Below are 8,814 nucleotides of genomic sequence, written 5' to 3' on the forward strand. Positions count from 1 at the left end.
GTTTCTTATTAGCTAGGTATCTTTTTTTTTTTTTCTTGTTTGTTTCTCATGTACGAATTTTCTGTCTCCATTTACACTTGGTCGTGATATATGGTGAGCATCATTGCTTACTTTTCAGATATACAACCATATAGTATGCAAAATAAATCTTTTTCTTGCATTGTGCTCTTCCATCTTATGTCCTTATGATATATATTAGATATTCTGATAGAAAGTATGAACTCGAATATTTATAATGAAGCAATATATGTGTTTTGGGTCGCGTAGTCTTAAGCAGAGAAATCACATTGTAAATCTGCATTCGGGGGGGTAGTAAAAAATAACACAAGCTGACTAAAGTTCAGAGTGTTTAAAAGGGTTGAAATTAAGATGATCTCATATAATTTTTTTTAGACAGGAATAAAAATATGAACTGAAAATCAGCTAAAGAAAACAAATTCTTTCACCCCTGGCTACTGCTATTTTCTTACATTATCATGGTTATTTAGACATAGTTGACATTTTCATGAACCTAAATGACTATTCAAAAAAGAACTTGACTACATGAACATAAGGATAATGAGACCATCTGATGATGCAAAGAATACATCGTAAAATCAATATAAAATCGAACATGATTTTGTACGTCAGTGATGAAATATATTTATCCGATCACGTTGTGAACTTTTTGATTTGATTTGATTTGATTTATTTTATTTCCACATTTCAAAACAAAAAAAAATGTATACAAGTATAATAATTTTTTTTAATATTAAATGATAAGCAAATATTTTTGAAACATAATGAATAATGTACATAAATCATAAAATATCCACTGTACAGTTAAAATTATATCCATATATACATTTTCTTTAATTACTGAACACACATATATATATAAATGCGGGAGACCTCCATCTTAAGCATGGAGCTTGAAAGTGATGGAGGCCTCGAAAGAAAAGGGGATAGAAAATTATATTCATGCTTTATTTCATACTTTCTTTTAACGAAGTAAGAATGTTCATCTGTTAAATTGGTTCTCATTTATATTACTTTGTTTTATATTTTGAATTGAAGTGGAATAAAGAATTGAATTGAGTATCTGCATATATAAAAAAACGGCCACCAATGTAAAAAAAAATGCGAAATTGAGTTACAAATGTGAAATCGTTCCTTATACAATGACTCATTTGTGTACACGTGATAAATCTGAAATCATCTCAGAAATGTCTTAAGTAAAGGAGGAAAATCTGGTATGAGTGTAAGAAAAGCCCAATTCGAGGACTTGGGAACTTTTCTTACATTCATATCCTGGCGAGCTCTCTCATTCCTTTACTACTTACTACAGAAGTCTACCATGTATATGAATGTAAGAAAGACCCAAACCCATATGATTGTTAAAGCGACCCAAGACAACCAGACAAAGGCCCCGCCCACAAGTAACGTGAATATTAATGTTCATATGAATATAAACTTTATTTTGTTTTATCTGTGATGTCTTTTCGCCAAATATGCATTAATTGCCCAAATAAAAAATAATCCAGTCATGTTTTCCGAATTTCTCGAAATAACTTCCAATGCCTTTTTTATATTCATATACTCAATTGAATTGATTATTACGATCACTGTTTAATACCCCCCCCCCTTTTAGCGGAAATGCCCCCTCCATTTCTATCCCCCCCCCCCCCCACTTTCTAGCCAGACTCTATTATATGCGAATCTCTCTTTGTATTACTCGTTAACTTCTCTTTCTTAATTCTCTCATTTTTATATTATTTTTTTTTATTCCCAATACACAGCATCCTAATTAATATGTGTATATTTCACTCTCTTTTCTCACACACCACTACACAGTAAGACCTTTAGAGGATGGTTGTGGAATCAAGGTCATGACGAATCAGACGATCCTAACATTTAAAGGAGAATTAAACATTTGGGACAAGATAGCTTGTGCGAAAACAAAAAACAAATAAAAAGATCAACGAAAATGTGTGACAAATCGTGAGACAAGTAATGAGAAAGTTATGAGCATTTAAATATTGCGATCACTAATGCTAGATAGATCATCACATTGGCAATGCGACAAAGATGTGTAATGTCACTTTTGAACAACTCTCCCCATTACTTTAGTATAATTTTATCTTTCACTTAAACTGCCTCTTTTTATCATATCCAACAGTAGATCATGTTTTCTTTCTATAGGAGGGCATGTAATATAGATTCTTAAAGAATACATCATGGATAAAGAGTTTGCATCACCATAAGAAAAAGCAAAAAAGATACATTTTGGGGGTATTTTATAGTCCATCAAAGGGAAAGATGTTCACAGGTGACATCACACGTCCTTGTCACATTGCCAATGGGCGGATCTCCATGGCATTAGTGATTGCAGTACTCAAATGCTCACAACTTTCTCATTATTTGTCCGAATTTTCTCAAACTTTCTTTGTTCTTATTCTTTGACTTTTCTGTTTTGACACAAGCCTACTTGTTCCAAAGGTTTCATTCCCCTTTAAATCTGATATGGCAGCCAGCAAGAAGCCATGAGTTATTTCATTTCAGAGTACCGTAATTGTAACAGATTTACTGATAAAGAAGCTCCCACACCTCACCCATTTTTAATGTGTCAGTTAAAACATGGACCTATTAGAGAAGGACATCCAACGCTATCATTTCTTTGATCGAACGGGATCCGCCGCCTAATGGTAATGTCCATCTTAATGAGAACATACAGGTATTTTGACAATTGCGACTACCAAGCGTATCTCATTATTTCAAAGCACAGCATTCCTGGTTTTAGTTATGTTGGCTGATGCCTTGTGTTAGAGAATGCTTTTCATTCAACATGCTTTAGATTTGAAGTAGGAAAAATTAGGAAGCAGCCGATTTTGTGAATAAAATATATTATAATCTTTATGTGCACACTTCCGTACGCACATAATGACCTCAATAAAATTAAGAGATAAACGCTCTTTACATGATATGAGCCATGCATATCTTGAATATTAGGAGAACAATAAAAAAGGGAATATAGATATAAGGCAATTAATCACATTATTGCCTCTCTCTTGAAATATGCATAAGGTAAATCAGAACTGTACATCGATTTCTTTTAGGATTTAAGTGACTTATCATCTTCTGCGCATGCAATGCGTGCAATATCAGTGTCTTATCATGAACTGCTTCTTTCACCTCAAGGCTGAATTGACGGCGGAACACGGTAGGATGAAAGAAGAAAACATATGAAGAGAATGATATTCAGTAAAATTTGAATGATTTTGAAAGTGTGTGGGGGGAGGGGTGGGCTCACCATGCACAAAATCACAATCAAATGGTAATTTTTACGTTTTGTGCACGGATTTGCCGGAAATAAGTTAGGTGTTGAAGCCCCGCCCCTCCCCGCCGCCCCGGATACGCAGGCCCTGCGTAATACTCAGGGGGGGAGGCTTTCAAATGCACAACGGATGTAAAAAAAGACGTTGTAGAAATAAGTAAAATAAAAAAAAATCCTGCTTTCAAATAAATGGAAATGCTATGTGCATTATTGGTAACTAGGTGTGAACTTGTTTTTTTTTTAAGTTAATTTGCAAAAAAACACAGTTTCTACACCAACAAATAAAACATTTAGAGCTTTATTAATGGAGTAAGAGAAACAACATTTTGCTTCCTAATTACGCATAAATTAGCATAATCAATTATCTGCAATTCGCATTAAATATATTAATATAGAATTTCAAAGATTATGTTCCAGGCAACCTGCGAGACAATTTTTGGCAGGATCGCACGACCAACGACCAAGATTTTATTTAAGGGGGGCCATAATTATGGTCTCCCAAAATAACCCGGCCTAAAGAGGGTTAGGCCACTAGCCTTCTGAAAGCAAGACAAGGGCTTGATATTCTATGGGATAGGGGGTTTAATTCAGAATTTTTGGTGGGGAAGGTTTAAGAGACTTATCCGGGGTAAAATTGTGCGCTGACTAAAAAAAATGTCACTCTTATTGACCGTACTCACGCCATTTTGGCCAATTTTTGACCAAAAATGACAATTTTGACCACTCTTTGGAAAATGGTCCGTTAACAGAATGTTTTTGGAGCCACATGCAATTTAAAGGGTCTATCTTAAGTAAAAATGCACCCATATTCCAGATAAAGTGGTTTCATTTGCCAAATCACAATAGACGTGGTCATTTTGGCTATATTTTGGCCAAAATGACAATTTTCATGATTTTTTTTGTCCGAAATGTGTTACAAACATTGATCAGAGCTACGATTGGATGTCTTTAGAAATCCACATTTATTTTCAAAATGTGCGCTGGATCATAACAATCAACCTCATGTAATTTATTCCGTCAGTTTTGACATGTAAGGGTCATTTTGGGTACTTTAGACATAACTGATCATTCGCGCAGTTTTGCATTATTAACTGCTCAAATAGGCAGGAAATTAAGGTCTTCAGCATGTTTTATTTTCTTCCCTTATAAAATGAGAATGCTTTCAAAAGTCCTTCTTTATGCTGATTCCAAATATATCAGTATAAATTACCCTATTCAATATTTTATGGTCATTTTGGCTACTTATGGCCCTCAAAATGACCAATGACATCAGATCAATTTATCCAAAAATACTTTGAATGTTTCCCGAATCGTTACAAGGGTGTGCTGTGACACCAAACATTGGTGTATTAATCTTTTAAATTGAACACCTCAAAAGTATTTTTTTTAGACCTCATGCAATTTATTCCATCAGTTTTGACCTATGAGGATCATTTGGGGTACTTCAGACACAACTGACCATTCACGCAGTTTTGCATAATAAACTGCACATATGCAGGAATTAGAGGTCTTCGGTGTGTTTTATCTTCTTCCCATACAAAATGGAAATGCATTCAAAAGTCCATCTTGTGTACAATTTGATGCTGATTCCAAACATATCAGCTTTAATGACCATATTTAACAGCTTAAGGTCAATAACATCATTTCGATTTATCCAAAAATACTTCGAATGTTACCAGAATCGTAACAAGGGTGTGCTGTGACACTTAACACTGGTGAATGAATCCTTAAAATTGAGCATCCCCCAAGTTGACTACTTTGGTCATTTTGGCCACCTTGACCCCCGGGATTGAGCCCTGCTCATTGTATTTGTTTATTCAGGCTATATCGAACATGATGAGGATAAATTTAAGATTGCGTTAATATTAGCATCAATTATTGTTAAAGGGGGAAGTTTGAAAGCTTCTGGGTGGAAATCAATGTAATGATTCCACACAAACCAGTGTTATTGGCCTAACTATTGGACCCTAAGGTCATTTTGACCACGTTTCCCTCAATATGACCACACATGCTTTGATGATTCAAAAAGGGCTCAAATGTTGGTCAGTATCATTATCAGCATGAGCTACCATTAATCGGTGAAGTGTTGATATATGTGAAAAATCCTTTACATCGAGCATACATAAGGTCGTTTGACCATGCACTGTGGTCATGTACATGATTGTAGCGAAATTGACCACACAGTAAATGTTTATGGAAACCTCACTTATATGGGGCAGCAAATTCAGGAATGAGACATTTTTAGCATCATTTACATATAATGTTAGGACATTTTTTCTAGATTAATGTAGATTAATGATTTCAATTATATCAGTCCTAATGACCATTTATGAGCTAGTGGTCATTTTTGTAGCTTTTGGTCCCGACAATGACCAATCACATTTGTATGTATCAAAAAGGATTAAAATGTTGTTGTCGCTCCGTATTGTTAATAAGATGTATTGTTGATAGTACATAATCAAAATGTTGTAACCATTTTGGCCATTTTGACCAGTTATCCCAAGTTTGACTTTTGAAATAAACATGACTGAGGAACAATTGTGGAAATGCATTCAGTCCCTTTCGATCGGAAATATTACAAGCTCACCTTGAGTAAAAACTTTTACCAAATACCTCACCACTGTCTAATACGGCCCAATTGGTCATTGTATGGTCCTTGAATAACATCATTTCCTCCTTTTCAATTTAAATTATACAGAGAACTACATGTATGTTTTAGAGTAAGGCACTAATCCTCATTTCAAAGGTGCGTCATAACAACGCAATTGGTCAAAGTGAATTTCACGAATAGATTTGACCATGATGCATTTTTAGTACTTTTGCCACTTTGAATAATGTTTCACAAGCCTCACATTGGCTTGATTGGTAAAGTTGAAAGTGGAAAACTTGCCCTTAATTATTAAAGAGTGACCAAAAATCGGCATAGAGAATAATTTCTTATACAGAATGTGTTTTATTACTCAGTACTTCTTCAAAAGAATTAAGGGCAAATTTGCTGCTCACCAATCATACCAATGTGAGGTTTGCGAAGCATTGTACAAAAAAAAACCAAAGATGGTCAAAATTAATGATAGTCAAAACTCTTAGTGAACTTCACTGTGACTTATTTCGCTTTGTAAATTATCAGTTCTATTCGACTTTAAAGAAGGAAAATTATGCTGGCTAGTAAGGACCATACAGTGACCAAAGGGGCCACAGTAGACAGTCACAAGATATTTGGCACAATTCTTAGTCAAGGCGAGCCATTTATATTTCTCATTAACGGGATTGAATGCATTTCACCTTAGACCTACAATTGCTGCTCAGTCATGTTAATTTCAAATTTCGCACATTGGATAAACGGTGAAAGTAGCCCAAATGGTCACATTTTGATTATGTGCTATTGGTAATATCATATTGGATTAAATGATTTGTCACTGATTATGATTAATACAAAAAATCTTACAAAAATACAGAGCAACAACATTGGAATACTTTTTATACATGCAATTGTCATTGCGAACTGTAGGAAGCAAAAGTGACCAAAATGACCACTAAATAGTCATTAAGACTAATATACATGTTAAATCATTGTATTAAGCTGATTCAGAAAGTTTTTGCAATATGTCCTATCTAACATAAAATGATGCTAATAATATCTCATTCTTGAATTTGCTTCCATAAACATTTAGAAAATGGTCAATGTGCTTAAATGGGAATCCAGCCTTGGCCATAAAATGTTGTGTTGGGAAGGAGAAAAATAAATTAAACAGAATGTTGAAAGTTTGAAAGAAATTGGACAAGCAATAAGAAAGTTATAGCTGTTTTAAAATTGAGATCACTAATACTATGTAGATTTCAAATTGGCAACTGGGTAAGTAAATTATGACAAGGGGCAAGGACAACTTTCCCATAGGCCATGTACTTTATTATCAGGGAATTGTGGTTTTCTCCTAAGTACCCATTCCCCTGGTGCAGTAATCTAAATATAACCCATGTAGTATATTGTTTTATGTCCTCATGAAAGAAAAATATAATTTGAAATAAAACTTTTGGGAAAATGATATTTTAGCCATAATATGTATTGGAGTACACGGAAGAGTAGTCCTTGCCTTACATCACTATGACACCCCATATGCGGCCAATTTGAAATCTACATGGGTATAGTGATTACCAATATTTACAACTTTTAAAAATTCATATCTTTCTTTTTGTTTGTCCAATATTGTTCAAACTTTCACCTATCAACTTGTCTGATTTTTCTTTTCCTTATAATTTTATTTGGGTTGGATTCCCCTTTAAAATCAAGAAAATGACCAAATTGCATGGTCAAACAACCTTATGTATACTTCATGTAAAGGTTTTTATCACATTCATTAAACTCTCGATTATTTGTGTCATAGCTCACGCTCATAATGATATTGAGCAAATTTGAGCCCTTTGTAAATCAAATAATGTGTGGTCACTAGTCATTATTGAGGAAAAGTTATCAAAATGACCACAGGGCCCAATAGTTCGGCCAATAACACTGGTTTATAGGGAACTATTACATTGATTTTCACCCAAAGGCTTTCAACTTTTCCCTTTTAACAATAATTGATGCTAATATTAACACAATCCTGAATTATCTCCTCACCATGGTCGCTATAGGCTGATTAAGTATACACATTGGGTAGGGGACAACGTGGCCAAAATGACCAAGGTGGTCAAAATATTTTTTGGAACCTCAATTTAAATAATTAATACACCTGTGTTAGGTGTCACAGCACTCCCTTGTAACTATTCTAGTAACATTCAAAGTATCTTGGGATAAACTGCAGTATTGAACAGATGGTATTGGTCATTTGGGGGCCGATTGAAAAAGTGGCCAAATGACCATAATCTGTTAAATTGGGTCATTAAGACTGACGACATATTTGGGATCAGCATGAAATTCTACTCTAGATGGATTTTTGAATGCATTCGCATTTTACAATGTTTTATATGGGAAGAAGATAAAACACGCTGAAGACCTCAAATTCCTGCACAGCAAAAACTGAGGTGTTAACCGGTGTACATAGAGGACCACACCAGTTATTTTACACCGGTGTTAAATTGACAGTGTTAGTTTAACACATATAGGTGCTATTACAACACCTTTGGTTGTCAAATCAACACTCTTTGGTGTTATGTTCAATCCCTAGGGTTCAATCCCTAGGGTTCAATTTTAACACATCAGTGTGTGGTCCTCTACTAACACAAACTGATGTCAGCTTTAACACCTCAGTTTTTTACATATTTGTAACACATATCGGAAAAAATCATGAAAATTGTCATTTTGGCCAAAAACATGGCCATATGACCACTGCCATTGTGATTTGGAAAATGAAACCACTTTATCTGGAATGTAGGTGCATGTTATTTTACTAAAGATAGACCATTTTAATTAGTTGTGGCTACAAAAGCGTTCTGTTAACAGGGTTAAGGGACCATTTCCCAAAGAGTGGTCAAAATTGTCATTTTTGGTAAAAAATTTGCCAAAA

Source organism: Lytechinus variegatus, chromosome 4 (genome assembly GCF_018143015.1).
Source record: "Lytechinus variegatus isolate NC3 chromosome 4, Lvar_3.0, whole genome shotgun sequence".
Taxonomy (NCBI): domain Eukaryota; kingdom Metazoa; phylum Echinodermata; class Echinoidea; order Temnopleuroida; family Toxopneustidae; genus Lytechinus; species Lytechinus variegatus.